Source organism: Onychomys torridus, chromosome 6, assembly GCF_903995425.1.
Source record: "Onychomys torridus chromosome 6, mOncTor1.1, whole genome shotgun sequence".
In the NCBI taxonomy this organism is placed as follows: Eukaryota; Metazoa; Chordata; class Mammalia; order Rodentia; family Cricetidae; genus Onychomys; species Onychomys torridus.
In genome coordinates, this window is record NC_050448.1 from 31,786,796 (window position 1) to 31,802,975 (window position 16,180).

General features: G+C 45.4%; 1 pseudogene; it reads left to right on the forward strand.

The window, feature by feature from the left end:
* Nucleotides 1-9,357: 9,357 nt before the first annotated feature.
* LOC118585887 lies at nt 9,358-10,257 on the forward strand (annotated as a pseudogene).
* The last annotated feature ends 5,923 nt before the right edge of the window (nt 10,258-16,180 follow it).

The following is a 16,180-nucleotide window of genomic DNA, read 5'->3' on the forward strand; positions in this document are numbered from 1 at the left end:
CAAATGATCAAAGGTGTGAGCCACCACTGCCTGCCTCTGTTTCTCTTTTAGACTGGATCAATCTTGTGTAGCCCAGGCTGGCCTTGAACTCACAGAGATCCATATGCCACTGCCTTCTGAGTGCTGGGATTAAAGGTGTGTGCCATCACCGCCTGGCCTCTATGGCTAACTAGTGGCTTAGCTCTGAACTCTGATCTTCAGGCAAGCTTTATTTACTAGATCACAAACAAAATTTCACCGCACTGGGGCTGTCAATTACAGCCTGAATTCTAAGCTCTGGACTTGGCCATGTTTTTTGCTGAACTGGGAGAATGATAGCCCAGCTGCCTGCTTGCCAGAACTCATGGGGCCGTGGGAGACACAGCTTCACCTGGGAAAGAGTGGGTGATTGATGTGGTTACACCTTTGTGTGCCCCGCTTTGAAGAAGCCAGGTGCATGCTGGATGTGCTTCACGTCACTGCATGAGCAAAGTGTAGGGGGCGTTTATTTGAGTGACAACAGGACCTCCTTGGTTGGGCCTCAGTTATCTGTCTGTCTTTGTGCTGGTTCCTGTAGGCCAGAGCAAGAGGAGCGGATGCGAGGGAGGCTGTGTGGGAAGAATGTTTCTCTGTAAAGATCTGTGCAGTGAAACTACTCCATGATCAGTGGCCCTACATATAAAGGTATTGGCAATGTGCCTCTGGTGACTGGGCTCTTTGCTGCTGTATTGCTGGGGTTTTTGTTATTGTCTCAGCCAGGTGTTTCCAGATGTCAGCCGTCATCAGGATCACCTGGAAGGCTTCTTCTTTTTGTATGTCTCTGTGTGTGTGGTGTGAGGGCATGTGAGTGCACATGTGTGTATGCATGTGTGCGTTCATTTCCTTGATCATTCTCCATTGTATTTGGAAGGCTTCTGAAAACACAGATTTCTGTGGACAACATAAAGACTTTCTGATTTAGTGGGTTGGAGTAAGACCTCACTATTCTTCCCTTCCTTTCCTTTCCCTCTCTTCCCTTCCCTCTTCCCTTCCCTTCCCCTTTCCTTCCTTCCTTCCTTTCTTCCTTCCTTCCTCTTTCCTCCTTCCTCCCTCCTTCCCTCCCCCCTCTCTTTCTTTTTTTCTTCCTTTCTTGGTACGTACACATTTAAGGTCTCCCAGTACACCAGGTAGTCTAGACTAGGTTGCCAGAGAGCCACTCCATCAAACGTCTTGTCTCTACCTCCCTAGTGTTGAGATTACAGGCATGATCACCATGTTGACTTTTTAATGTGGCTTTTGGAGATTGAACTCAAGTCCTCCTTGGAGAAAGCGGCAACCCATACCTACAATTACTAAGTGGATAACTCAGAAGACTCTATGTGTGACTAGAAAGGATGAGGTGGTCCAAGACGTCATCGGTAAAGCCTTTGCTGACTGAGCCATTTCTCAGCTTGAGAATCTGCATTTCTGGCTAGTTTCCAGGCGATGATGTTGCTGCAGGTCCAGCCTACATTTGAGGATACTCTAAATCTTGCTCAAGTGTCTACCATTATGGGGTATTTGAAAGATAAGAAGACACTGAACTGGGTAAGCAAGTCAGGAGACAAAATACTGTAAACCTTCCCAGATAGAGTCATGCTGGAGCATTATAATACAAGTAAGAGTCTGATCTGAGTTTAGGGCAGAAAAGATAGCAGTTGTTATTAGCGCCTTTAATTACGACTGCCCTCTGGTGTGCTGTAGACAAGGTTATGTCTTTGCATTTTGTAATGTTGAGACCCCCCCCCCCCCCCCCCCCCCCCCCCCGTTTCAGGGAAAGAGCTTGCATTCAGAAGGGTCAATGACACAGAGATCTGTACTTTCCTACCCTCCTGCCACCCTGGGAATGACATCATCAAGAAGAAGAAGATGTTTCTGTAGCATCCAATAATTCTGAGCCTGGTGGTGTTTGCACATAGCACTTCATGTGATTGTCAGAATCTGTGCCTTCTGTATTGTCTTTATTTCATAAACAAGGAAGCTGAGGTGCTGATTTATTAGGAAACATCCCTAGAATCACAAAGTGTTTAGAAGCCCCCAACTTTATGATAGTTTGGCTTACAATTTTAGTTCTTTATGATGTTTCAAAAGCCACAGACCTTCAGTGGAAATTTGTAATGGTGGGTGGTGGCAATGAGCGTCAGGCCCTAGTGAACCCTGCCATCATGAGGGGAAGAGAAACACTGATACACTCTGCTCTGTGGTGAAGCAGGGACATTTGGTGGATTAAGTATACCAAATGCATTTGCTACTCAATGATATTTTCAACTGGCTAAGAATCTATGGAATGTAAGTCCATCATTAACTAGGGGAGCTTAATTTACACAGAGAGGTACAACTTAATCACATATATCATCCTTATCCCAAACTGGTTGGCGTACTCTTGATTTACCACTGGAAATTCAGAGATTCTTATAAAAACACGCAATTTTAAAAATGAAATACTACTTGATTTAAAAACAAGGTTTAATATCAGGTCCAGAATTATAGTCATGAATATGTGGGAGCTGTATGAAGGCAACAAAGAACAGGTAGAGACATCAGCATCAATGTGATGGGCTTTTGTCTAAGAAAAATCTAAGGCTTTCTAAGCTTTTCTTCTGCCCACTTAGTGATTGTCTCAGGTAAAAGCTCAGAAAACCTAAACCATGATGCAGATGAAGGTCCCAGAGACTCTCACACGTGAAGCATTAAGAAGGCGTCCTGTTAACGTTTATCAGTGCTATCCCATTGCTGCGCCACCACGACCATTATCATCCTCTTCTCCACTGTGGTCACCATGTGTGTCTGAGAGAGGATGAAATTAGGAACGAGGTTGACGCCGGAAGCAGCTGGGTAGAATCAAAGAGGGAAGATATACTGCAGAGCAGAAGACCACATCATGCCACGAAATTTCCTGAAAAATCCAGAATGTGAGTTAGAAGGCAAAGATGACTTGGTGGAAAAGACAAACTAGAGAAGATTAGGGCGTTCATGGGGCAGGGGAGTTAGGAAAGGGGTAGAGAAAAAAAAGGTGGGCCAATCTGTGAGAAACACACAGAGAATCATCATTGTCAGTCCAGAAGGTAAGATTGGGTTCATCTTTGCTTAAGTGTAAACTACCTCAAGAGGAAAAACCTCCTATCTGTTGGAGAAATCCTGCTGGGATATTACTTGTTGTTGTAATTAAGTAATCTTTGGAAACAATAAACTTCACAGAAAACTTAGTGGGGAAGAGGACTTTGATAGAGCAAGAACAGATACACACGTGTCTCCGCAAGAAAGGACAGCTGACAAAAGGCAGCGAGCAGGAGGCAAGCAGGGCAGCCATGCAAGTTTCTTTCCACTTGATTTCCACCCCACAGAAGGAGGAGACACCTTATGGAAGGCTGGGATTCTTGTGGGAGGTTCAAGGGAGCCAAAGATGGACAACTGCCAATTGTCACACAGCTGGGACCATAAACAGCTGGCCAGATGTTTTGGAGAAGACCTGTGTGACAACCTGAACACATGCCAGTCCTCAAGATGGATGAATAAGTAACAGCCAACTGGGGCAACTGAGCTCGCAGGCTCTCCGTGTGTGTTGTGTTGGCAGTGTGTGGGACACTAAGTGACTGGAATGATAGCCGCTGAAGGGATTCTTGCTTCCCTAGTGTTAATTAGGATTGGGGTAGCAAAACAAAAGCCTAGCAAAGAGGTGAAAGAGGGACCTCGCAGGAGCTGGCAGCAGCCTGAAGCGTGATGTTCCAAGCTGTTGACCCATGAATAGTGGCCCGAGGGTGCAGTCACAGGAGAACATCCTGTTCCTGTCACTCTGAGGGCTGGAGGCATTAGCAGCCTGGTGATGTGCACTTGGCTTACCTCTCCTGGAAGTCTGGCCTTTTCAGCCTGTTTCAGCATCCTGGGACTTTGCTACACAGGCTTCTTGGCACTATCCATAGACCTCCGAGTCCTTCACAGCCTCCCATTATGTTACTATGCCAAGAGCGTTAACTGTGTGAGTTCTTTTTTTTTTTTTTTTTTTTTTTTTCCAGCCAGTAGCAAGTAGCCCCGGACCATGTGATTGTCTGTCTGTCTGTCCTTCAGGGAAGTTGCCAGGAGAGCAGCTAGCCACTGCTCTGGCACCTACTACGTGCCTAAGACAGTCTTGGGTCAATGTCTACCATTGGTCCTGTGATGGTAGGCCCTTCAAGGGCCTGTTCAGACACCATCCCTGACCCCTGTCGAGTAAAGTTCTTTCTCTTGTCCCAAATTTTGAACTCGGTCACTGTTTATAGATGGATAAACATGGGAGAAAAGTAAAAATGAGCTGACAAGTTAACAGAAACAAAACTTCAGCTCCCAGAAATCAAGGCTAGCAGGCACTTGGGTGGCTCCAGTAGCTTGCCAGTGTGCTTCTAGGATAGGCATTAACAGTGGAAGAAGGGTCTCTGGAATGTGAGGCCCTGCTGGAGAGGCTTGCTGGATGGAGGAGCGAAGCCGGAAGTGGGCCTGAGCAGCAGGAGGAAGAGAGGAGCAGAGGGTTCTTGACCCCAGCAAGCTCAGGGGTCACTGATGTCAAAGGAAACCAGTGTCCCTTAGAGGCCATGTAGGCGAGTAAAGCCAGAATGTAGGGCAGTGCAATGCCAGGGTCAGGACAGGGTGATAGTTGGAAGTTGACTGTATGGGGAGCCGGAGCATTGGTGGAGAACTGGTCGGGGTGGGAGCCCCCTGCTCTTGGGAATTCAAGAACAGCAGCTCAGATAGTTGCCCCCACATTAAAAAGGCCGTGGGAACTTGTGGACATAAAACTGAGTCTGTGGTTGACAGCCTTTGCGGGATGGTTGATTAGAAAATGCAGCTGACTAGATTGAAATGGTGGTAGGTCTCTCTCCCATTTTCTCCTCTTTCTTTTTCTCTGCTGCTCTCCTCTCCTCTTTCTTCTGGTCCCCCCCCCCTTTTTTTCAGGTGAAAAATGTTTGCTCTTTGACCTTACTCCTTTGGCTCAGTGCACTGTTCCATTTTGTCTAACATTATATCGTCTCGAACACACAGCCAGTGACTGGGCAGACACCCTTCTGTCCTTTTCCTTCACCTGCCCAGCAGTGGCTCTCCTTGTTTGTGTCCTATGACTCCCACATACCCTAGCAATTGAAACTGGGGTCTTCTGCAAGGAGACAAGATCACTGATTAGTTGTAAAGTTTTCAGGTTGTCCGTCTTGGAGTGCTGGCGGAGGCACAAGAGAAAGAGCCTATGAAAAGATTCCTCCTGTAGCCGGGCGGTGGTGGTGCACGCCTTTGATCCCAGCACTGGGGAGGTAGAGCCAGGCAGATCTCTGTGAGTTCGAGGCCAGCCTGGACTATAGAGAAGAGTTCTAGGCCAGGCACCAAAACTACACAGAGAAACCTTGTCTTGAAAAAACCAAAAAAGAAAAAAGAAAGAAAAAGAAAAAGAAAAATAAACAAACCAACAAAAGTTCCTCTTGTGTTTTACACTTTGCTCAACTGTAGGTTGAGGAAGTAAATAAGCACATCCTGAGCATCGATTTTGGACAATAAGGCGTTTTTATGAATAACCGTCTACAGTTCTAGCAGAATGTCCTAGGAACCCTGAGAGGTATCGAGGTCTGTGTGAGTTGAGAGGAGAGATTAACTGTGCATGTTCAATTGTATGAAAGTACAAATTGTACCAAGAGAAGATAAATGGTCTATTCCCTTCATAGTAATAGAATAAATAAAATATTGTTGACATGCCTGCCAAGGCTGCTAGTACCGTTTGGGTGCTTCGAGAAAGTCTGATGTATAAATAACCATGGGCTGGTAGAGCCACAGAATTTAAAATGTTAGCACTGCGAGTGAGCTTGGACGACATCCAGTTCAGCCTCCTCATTTTGTAAATTTATAAACAGATGTCCAAATAGGTTAAGTCAATTGCTCAAGATCAGAGAACAAGCCAAGGCAGAGGCAAAGGCTAGGCCTCTTACACACTGTCCCCAAAGTCCTTCTCACACTGCTGGTGTGGCGTCAGCCGTGTCTGTCCTCTACTAAACAACGTGTTCTAAACGTACTCCTTCCAACCGGGAGCTCCAATGCCTATCAGAAGGCACTTGCAGCAGTCTGGAACCTTCCCAGGTCTTCTTCCCGTGTGAACTCTGTGAGACTTTTCTGAGAATTTAGGTGACCCAGAGGAAGGGAAACAGAATGATAGGCAGGGGTATATATTGCTTTCGTGCTTATGTTTTAAAAAGTGCTGAAGATGTTTCGCTAACAGAAGTGGACAATAGACTCCTCACCAGAGGCGGTGGGGAATGGGAGAGAAAGGAGCTGGGCAGAGTGGGTCAGTGGGTAGCGACAGTGTTCCAAGTACTTAGGAGGAACATGTTTGGTTCTGCTGCACAACAGACTGTAGTAAACTCCATGTGACATACATTTCAAAACAGCTAGAAGAGCTGGAATAATGTTCTTACAACAAAGAAATGACAAACATTTGAAATAATAGATATGCTAATTACTTGATTATCCCTACGCAATGTGTACAGGCATCAACACATCTCAGTACACCCTCTGTATGTGTCAATGAAAAGCAAAGCTACAAGAAAATCAGAAGAAAGAAAACACAGAGGGGTTTGGAAGTAAAGTTCTAACTGCTTTGGCCTGTCTCTTCCAGCCTGGCTAGGTTCTAAGAAGTGAGCCCAGCCTGTGTTCTCCCCTCCTGGAGATCTCCTAAACTTAGCAGCCCTGTATCCAGACCCAAGAAGAGAAGCCAGCCACTGAATTTACTTTTCTGTCAGTGAGGCCATTTGCTGGTCTCCCTGTCTGTCATCAGTCTCTCTTTCCATCTGTGTTCCTTCTTTCTCAGCCACCCCTCAGACTGTCCAATTTCTCTCTGACCCATTTCCACCCCTTCTTTATCTCCCTCTCTCATTCTGGCTCTCTTATAGCCAACATGTATGATAGCCATGATATCACATCCTGACTTCCTTTTAAAAAAAGTTGAGTTTAAAATTCAATTTTTATTTATCTATTTTGTCGTGTGTGTGTGTGTGTGTGTGTGTCCACATGTTTGCATGTACACAAAAGGAGCCAGAAGACACCTTGGATGTTATTTCTTTGGAATACCATCTGCCATATTTTTATTGGCCTGACATTTGCTCATTAGGCTGGGCTGGCTGGCCCCCTCAGAGCTGGAACTACAAGTGTGCAACACCATCCTGACTCTTTTGTGGGGATTCTGGGGATCCGAACTCATGCCCATATGCTTGCAAGCCAAACACTTCATCAACTGAGCTATCTCCCCTGTTCCTCATGCGGCTTCTGGCTCAGGCTGGCCACCTACCCCAGCTCATTCGCTGCTCTGAATGATTCTTCCTGCTGCCTTTGAATGGCTCACTAGGCACTGCTGCTCCCTTGGGTAGACAATGGCTTATTGATTTGGTCAAGTGTATCCCATGAATCAATTATACCAGACCAGGGTTATTTGCACGAAGCATGGCCGCTTGCGATTTTCCTTAAAATCTGATTTATAGAAGGTATAACTAAGCTTGGATTCTCCGGGGCACACTCATCGATTCTAGTAAAGAACTCATTTCACGACAGCTGCAATGACTTCACTGTCCTCTGGTCCCCAGACTGTTTGGTTAGAAGCGTAGACAGCATTTCTGCAGCTGTACCTTAGACTACAGAGAAGCCTTCCTCCCCTCTCTGGCCCTAGAAACTCTCCCGAGTGGTTCAGTCAGACTCAACCCATTGGTTTGTGCAGAGAAAGCCTGGCATGGCAAAGCCTTGGACAGACCTTGGGCTTAACTAATCTGGCAAACTTTTAGGGTTCCTTTGACAGGAGGCATACTTAGAGATGCAAGGCGTTCATGCACGTAAATAATTTCTCCCTAAAAATCACGGAGTCACCACCTCCATCTTTATTCCCAGAACCTCTACATTGGGTATTGTGTATATGTCATCTCATGCAAAACTATCAGCCCTTTAAGGCAAATTATCATCCCCCTGAACAGCTGAAAAGAGAAACGTCAGGGAGATTATGCAACTTCCCTGAGGTCACAGGACTAGTCAGTAGAACTGGATTCTTACCCAGAGGTGCCTAGTACCACCTCTGATATCAGCTGGCACTGGCCGAGTGACGACACAAATGTCCCATCCTCTTCTTCAGCCAGAAGCTGTTCATGTCCAAGTGCGCGGAAGTGCCTCTGTCCTTTGTCTGGCTGTGGTGTCACCACATTGCTGGTGATTTTATTGTCCTCCCTCCTCCAGATTTTCCTTCCAAAATCAATCATTAATTGCCCTTACTCTGACGCAATGTCATAGCCTCTGACCCCTGTCACCCATTAAAATGTCTTTTGGAGTCATTCTCTCGGACACTACATCCAGGTTCCTGCAGTGGAACTGCACTTGCTAATTTCCCACTTGCATTTCATTTGGAATGATGGATGGCCCTAGGCTCTGCCCTGCGACACTCAGGGACTTGCTCAGCCCCTGTCTCCCCTTCTGACAGGTCAGCTTGCCTTTTGCAGTGATCCTGGTCAGAGTACCATGTGTTTGCACTCAATGTACCGTTGGCTATTATTTGCCTTCCCCTTTTCAGTTCACCCTGGCTCCCCAGTTCCTGCATTTTCTTTTCTCTGGCATCTTTGAAGCTCCCACTAGCCAGTGAGCAGTTGCCATTCTTGTTCTACCCTGGAATAGCTGCCACAGCGTCGATTTGACGCTTGTTTCTTTCTCTGTCCCATGGAAAGCAGCTGTTACATCTTGCCACCCATACTTCCGTTCTTTTGTTTAACCTCTTCTGTGTGCTGTGCATGGAGTTGTGTGCTTGTAGGGATAGAAAGCACAGGCTCGAATTTCTAAAAAAAAAAAAAAATTAAATAGATATTACCTTTTACTTCTTAGCCTTATACACGCACAGATTACCTTAACTGCATTCCAGTAAAGTGTGACATTAGTCATCATTGATGAGAATACATTGACAAATCATTATCAGCTACAGCCCATAGTAACACTAGGCTCACTCCTGGTGTTATGTGTTCAGCGGTTGGACAAATGTCTAATGGCAGGTGACTACTATTGTAAGTATTATTTATTAAGCAGTGCAATGTTATTTATTAAGTGGTGCTGTTTACTGTATGAGAAAAGCCATCAGGTACAACAAAGCCCACTATAATAGTTTATTAAGGGAAGGGAACAGAAGCTAGTGTTTAGGCCTATGGAATGACCATACAGGAAGAAGAGGGGAGGGATAGATAGAACCCACTTTTTATGAGTTCCCCATACACACATGTGCATATGGGCTTACATAGCTACGCCACGCATGCACAAAGATTGTGTGATCACGCTGTGCTCAAATGATATGATCACAGGTCTATGTGGAGCTGCAGTTGCGGGTTGCTATTCCACAGGATGGGATTTGTGAAAGTTGTCAAGAATAAGGCCAACTTTAAGAGATACCAAGTGAGATTTAGAAGGCGGCGAGAGGGTAAAACTGACTACTATGCTCGGAAACGATTGGTGACCCAAGACAAAAAGAAGTACAACACACCCAAATACCAGATGGTAGTTCGTGCAACCAACAGAGATATCATCTGCCAGATTGCCTATGCCCGTATAGAAGGGGGCATGATTGTGTGTGCAGCATATGCACACGAGCTACCAACGTACGGTGTGAAAGTTGGCCTGACAAACTATGCTGCAGCCTACTGCACTAGCCTGCTGCTGGCCTGCAGGCTTCTCAATAGGTTTGGTATGGACAAGATCTAAGAAGGCCAAGTGGAGATGACTGGAGATGAATACAACGTGGAAAGCATTGATGGTCAGCCTGGTGCCTTCACTTGCTATTTGGATGCAGGTCTTGCCCGAACTACAACTGGCAATAAAGTTTTTGGGGCCCTGAAGGGAGCTGTGGATGGAGGCTTGTCTATTCCTCATAGTACCAAACGATTCCCTGGCTATGATTCTGAAAGCAAGGAGTTCAACACAGAAGTACACCGTAAGCACATCATGGGTCAGAATGTGGCAGACTACATGCGCTACCTGATGGAGGAAGACGAAGATGCTTATAAGAAACAGTTCTCTCAGTACCTCAAGAACAACGTGACTCCAGACGTGATGGAGGAGATGTATAAGAAAGCTCATGCTGCTATCCTAGAGAATCCAGTCTATGAGAAGAAGCCCAAGAGAGAAGTGAAGAAGAAGAGGTGGAACCGTTCCAAAATGTCTCTTGCCCAGAAGAAAGATCGGGTTGCTCAAAAGAAGGCAAGCTTCCTCAGAGCTCCGGAAAGGGCTGCTGAGAGCTAAAGCAGTTTTCTATGAAGATTTTTTTCATAAAGATAATCAACTTATTGACTAAGCAAAAAAAAAAATTATATGATCACAAAGCAGATGGATTATGTAGTACGGAAGGCCCTGGGATGACTAAGCATCTTGCTTGGCTACTGGATAGCGCATGTGTGGTCATGTGGCTAGGAATTCTAACAGTAAGTATGTACAAAAAAGTTTCACTAAAATCCTCAAGTCTTAGGAATTTTTAAAGCCTAGAAAAAGATGTTGGAACATAAAATAACTCCAGTACAATTTTACTAGTGTTGACATGGGAGATGGCAATGTAAGCCTGATGGAGAATCAGGAGGAAATCTCCAAATGCTCTGCAGTGGGGTCTGTAGAAGTTTGAGGGATCCAGTAAGACATTTGCGTTTGATGTATTTCCAGGGGATTAGGGAGAATGTCTGGAGGGATGTGGGGCAGAGGGGAAAACTGGCTTTGAATGCCTAGGCACATTTGAGTATAGAGCGGTGTGCTGGATTGGGTAAGAAGTGAGTACTGCAGTCCTACAGACTAGACTGAAGCTCTGACTCCTGTGACATACTTGTAACGTGATCTTGGCCATGTTAGGAAACCCTGTAAGCCTTGATGTCTTCAGCTACAATCTGGGGAAGATGATAATGCTTACTTGGAGGGAGGCTCTGAGGGTAAGTGATGAGACATGTCATTTTTCTTGCGTCTGGCTTCTAGTCTGTGGATCTAGATGTCAGCAGGACATGGTGAGGCCATGGCAGGAATGGAACTTGAAAGGCAGATTATGATTGTAAGGCCCATGTATCACCAAAGTTGAGAGTTTTAACACCACGAAACCATATTAACCTCTAGTTTCTACTTCAATGCCTTCCAGTCTTTAGGGTGTATAAGAATTACAGTAGAATTTCTAGAATGCAGATTTATCAGTACTTTGTATTTTCTATTTCTGTTGACTTGGGCTCAGGAAACCTTTTTTTTTTTTTAAATGAATGAACTGTAAGTGGTCCAGACAACAGTTTGGCCTCCACTGGATGACCATGAGTTCTGGATATATCTCTGCAAAATAAACCCAGTTTTTGAACAGAAGGAGGTTTAGGGCTTTCTTAAGGTAAAGCTAAGCCAAACTCTGGGAAGGTGTCCTGACTCTCAGCTTGAGCTCTTTCTCCCACACCCGACACTGTCCATTCGACACCCAGTGAAAGCCAAACCTGACTTCCACCTGCTGGGCTTGAAGGTTGGGCATGCATGAGGCTCACGTGACATTATAGACAGATTTCCTTCTGCCCCCGCCCCACAAAGACTTCATGGACTAAGAGAAAACAGGCTCACAAGCTTCCAGGTCTTGGAAACTGACCTCCAGTGGCAATGATAGAGCATGTGTATCTTTAGGAAAGGAGATCAGGCATCCTTATGGAGGTGTTTTTCTGTCAAATAGCATGAGGCAGTGCATAGCACGTGCTCTTCCCCTGTGGGTTAGGGAACTCTTCTCTGTTTGCAGCCTGCCTGCCCACTCCTGGATCCTATAGCTGCAACTAACTCTCTGTGCTGCGTCCCTCTGCTGGGGAGCTCCTCACCTTTTGGCTGCCAAGGCTATTCCTCTGAACTACTTCCCTTGTTCTGGGCATCAATAGGTTTACTCAGGGAGCCCTGCAGCCCCACTTCTTCCTGTAAAAGTCCTGAAGACGTTAATGGAGGTGATGTCTTACGCAGGTAAGGTAACAGAGTCTGGTATATTCGGGATTAGGAGTCCTTGCCCTGGTTTCTGCTGTATTCCTAAATCCCCCAAACTAGTCACTCTGTCTTAACTTTTAATTACAAAAGGCTGGAGTAGAGTACCCCAGATATTTCTTTTTGTCTTGTAGGCTCCCTTTACCCCGCCATTGTTTGAAAGAAAACTTGTAGAACTGACTTAATGCTCTCTGTCCATCCTTTACCAAGTGTGTTATAGAGGTAAGTGAACATCCCCAGGCTAAGGGATACTGGGAACTATGGGAATCAGTTGCCTCTGCCCCAAGTGACAGAAAAAGTTCATACACTGATACATACTGGGAGCACTGAAGGTTGAGAAACTATCAATTCTGAGCTTGAGTCCTTTGCTGGGGTCTGTCACCATGGCTGTCCTCTCTCTGGATGCTGGAGGCTTTGCAGAAACGATACACCTAGGCGCCCTATACCAACTGTAACAGCAAAGCACAGAACCAGCTGTTGTTACAACTTCCTCCAGGGATGCGAGACAGCAGGGGGCCCGGAGTGCTGTAGAATTTTCTGCTCTCCATTAGTTTTGACAGCTACAGGACTGTCCCAGATGTGAAGTGACCCCACACTGCACCTCCAGCTGCCATTTCTTTATTGCTCTCAGGCTGAAGTAACCAGAAGCAAACATTTAGGGAGCGTGGGCTCTGTGCCAGGTGTTTTAAATGCACCATCTCAAATCATAACCAGCTGCGGAGATGCTCCCTTCACTCTCGTTTTGCATACAGAGGCTAAATGATTGACCTAGGACAACTGAACAGCTGGGCTCCACACCCGGATTGGCAAGAGCACCAAGAGGTGGGGTTCCTACACCCAGGCTCCCACGTTAAGTTGCCTCCCCTGGAAATAGGTCATTATGCTGAGTGACAAGGAAGTTGCTTGGTAACCTAAACCAACTGAAGAGCGTGAACTATGGCTTGACAGATGAGTCAGACTAAATTGGTTCTAATCCTGAGCATATGCAGTTCTGGACATCCCCAGAACTCCTGGAATTACTTGGAAAGAAGGCGCCCAGGGGAATTAGAGCCCACAAAGAGATAAAGTGCTGGAACTATATAGTGACAGGGGTTCGCCTATGTGCATACACAGGCTTTACATAATACTTGCCTCACGATTTCTCATATTCCTGCTGCCACTGTCTGAAGTCTGAGCCCAGCTGTAATCTGTATGGTCTACAGATAGACCAAGAAGGGCCGTGCTTGGAGACTGATCCCGAAGGCTAGGCACTTGGGACAGGAACAGATTGACTTTAAAAAAAAAAATTTAAATATATTGATTTATTAAAATTTTTTCATTTTACATACCAACCCCAGTTCCCCCTCCCTCTCCTTCTATGGCCTCCTCACCTCCCTCCTACTCTACCCCCATCCACTCCTCAGAGTGGGTAATGCCTCCCATGGTAGTCAACAAAGTCTGGCATACCAAGTTGAAGGAGAGCCTAGCCCTTCCCCATTGTATCAAGGCTGAGCAAGGTATGCCACCACAGGGAATAGGCTCCATAAAGCCAGTTCATGCACCTGGGATAAGTCCTGGTCCTCTTGCCAGGGACCCCACAAACAGATCAAGCTACACAACTGTCACCCATATTTAGCAGGTCTAGTTCGGTCCCATGCAGTTTCCTGGGCTGTCAGTCCAGAGTCAGTGAGCTCCAGCTAACACTGGTCAGCTATCTCTGTGGGTTTCCCCATCATGATCTTGACCCCCTTCTTGTTCTTCCTTCTCCTCCTTCTCCTCCTCCTCCTCCTTCTTCTTTTTGAATGCCGAATGCCATTTATTGAAGGAGGGAGGAGGTCTTAAATACAGGCTTACAGCACAATGGGAGAACCCCGGTGGGCAGAAGTTCCCTTCTGATTTTTTTTTTTTTTGGATCGAACCCCAAGCCTTGCACTTGCTAGGCCAGCATTCTACCACTGAGCTAAATCCCCAACCCAGCTTCTGATGTTTTACAATCTTGCATCTAAGCTGTTAACGCCCAATATGCTGGATACACAGACAAGGAGTTTCCCTTAAGCATTCAGGAGGGTAGAATCTCACAGGGATTTAGCATAAGGATGCTATCATGGTCAAGGTCACCAAGCAATCCAACAGTTACCCAAAATGGGAGCCAGGGACCTACAGGTCCCCTCCTATTACTAAAAAATGAGCTTCTGACTTAGGTTGCGTGGGACATCAGCAGGTCACCTTACCAGTTATGGAGACACCTGTCCAGGCCGCACAGGCATTCTGTCTTAGGTTGGTGAGCACCCCCCAGACATTACCCGGCCCTGAATACTCTTTATCATACAGGCTCAATCATGTGAAAGCTGCAGAGTTAACTGTTGCCAAAGGTCTCTAAGTGGTGCTAGGCTTGCAATCTGTGTGTTCAACACAGAAAAGACCAACAGAAGTCTTAACCCACCCATAGCCGGTAGGCTAAAGGCAACTGAGCCATTCCCTTCCTTAATGAGCCTTACTGCAAATTGGAGTCCTTGTAAGAGGGTATCCCGAGAGCAAATGGAACTTGAGTTTGTAAATTTATAACTTTCAAAGCCAATTGAATGTATATAACTATTGATTTAAATTTGTCATGCCCAATAGAATAAAAGATTAATTAACTGTGGTAGCTACTTTTGCTGCCAGGGTCTCCACTGTGCTAGCTGTAGTAACCAATTATGAAATGGCAATCCCAGAAACAGTAGTAGCGGTGGTTGCCACTGTTATAACAGCAACAATGGCAGCAGCAATGTCAAATTCTCTTCTGGAGCATGTGGGTATCCATTGGCATGGACACAACTCCAGGAACACAAACTACTGAGGGCTATTTTTCTTGATCCTAGCATGACTTAAGCTGGCAGCTCTGCAAAAGAACAACTAAGAACCATAAAGGAAGAACAGATAGCTCAAAAGGAGCAGAACTAATGGTCACATAATGGCTACATTCAGACTCACAAATTTTAAGGTATCTTCAAAGGGGGCTAAATGAATTTCAGGAGGCCAAAAAATGTTGCACAGAGCCACTCCTGAGAAGTAGGTACTACTCCAGCTTGAATAGGGTTGTGAGAATGAAAATGCTTAGCTGGCATGCTACTGTTAATGAATGGAGGTCAGTGATCTTCAGTGTTATCCTTAATCTCCTAGGTGTCAAACATACTTGAAAAAGCAGTTACAATACATTATCTTCTGGAGAATCCAACTGCATGGCTGCAGTTCCTAGGCCAGATTGACTTTTGATCATCTGCTGAGTATGGTTTTTTTTACACTCAACATCATCATTATGATAGGTTACTATTTTGTTTGATAACTTTAGATATGATTTCAGAACTAGTTAGCAGTGTGCTTTAATACCCGATTTCTTCAGATACTTCTTGCCATCCATGTGTGAGTTGAGGAGCAAATAGGAGTTGAACTTCAGCTCCAGCCTTGAAATGTATCAGTCACTAAGAAAACATACAAACTTCAAACAAGCAGATTTTTAAATCTCATCAAACCCAGAAATTAATTTGGTAGGGAAAATGAATTTTGAAAGCCAAGGTAATAATTATAGCATGTAGCCAGGTTTGGGAATCTTTTTTCCCCTCCGTGTGTGTGTGTGTGTGTGTGTGTGTGTGTGTGTGTGTGTGTGTGTATGTGTGTGTATATATGCTAGCATGCATGTGTGTGTGCGCGTGTATATATGTGCAAGCATGCATGTATGTCTGTGCTTGTGTGTGCATGTGTGTGTGCGTGTATAGGCTTGAGGTTGGCATTGGGTGTCTTCATCAATCCTTCTCCACTTATTTATTGAGGCAGGCTGTCTCACTGGTTCCAGATATTGTCAGTTTTGGCTGTTCTAGTCAGGTATTCCTGTCTCTGCCTCTTGAGTGTTTGGACTACAGGTGGTGTCCATGATGCCTGGCTCTTTATATAGCTCCTGGGGATGTAAACTCCAGTCTGCATGTTTGTGTGACAAACACTCTATTCACTGAGCCTTCCGCAGCCCAAGGCTTGTGAAATCTCACCTGAAAAGTCTTAGGCAAATGATGGAATTCTAAGTTTTTACTTGTCAGCTTTTAGAAGATTTCCCATCTTTGAAATGAAACAAACAAACAAACAAACAAAACCAAACAACTAATCATAACAAATTCCTAGAGTGAAGAGCAAACAGCATTGTATTTCAGTTGGAACCTTGGCCCATGCAGACCCTGAAGAGGACAGG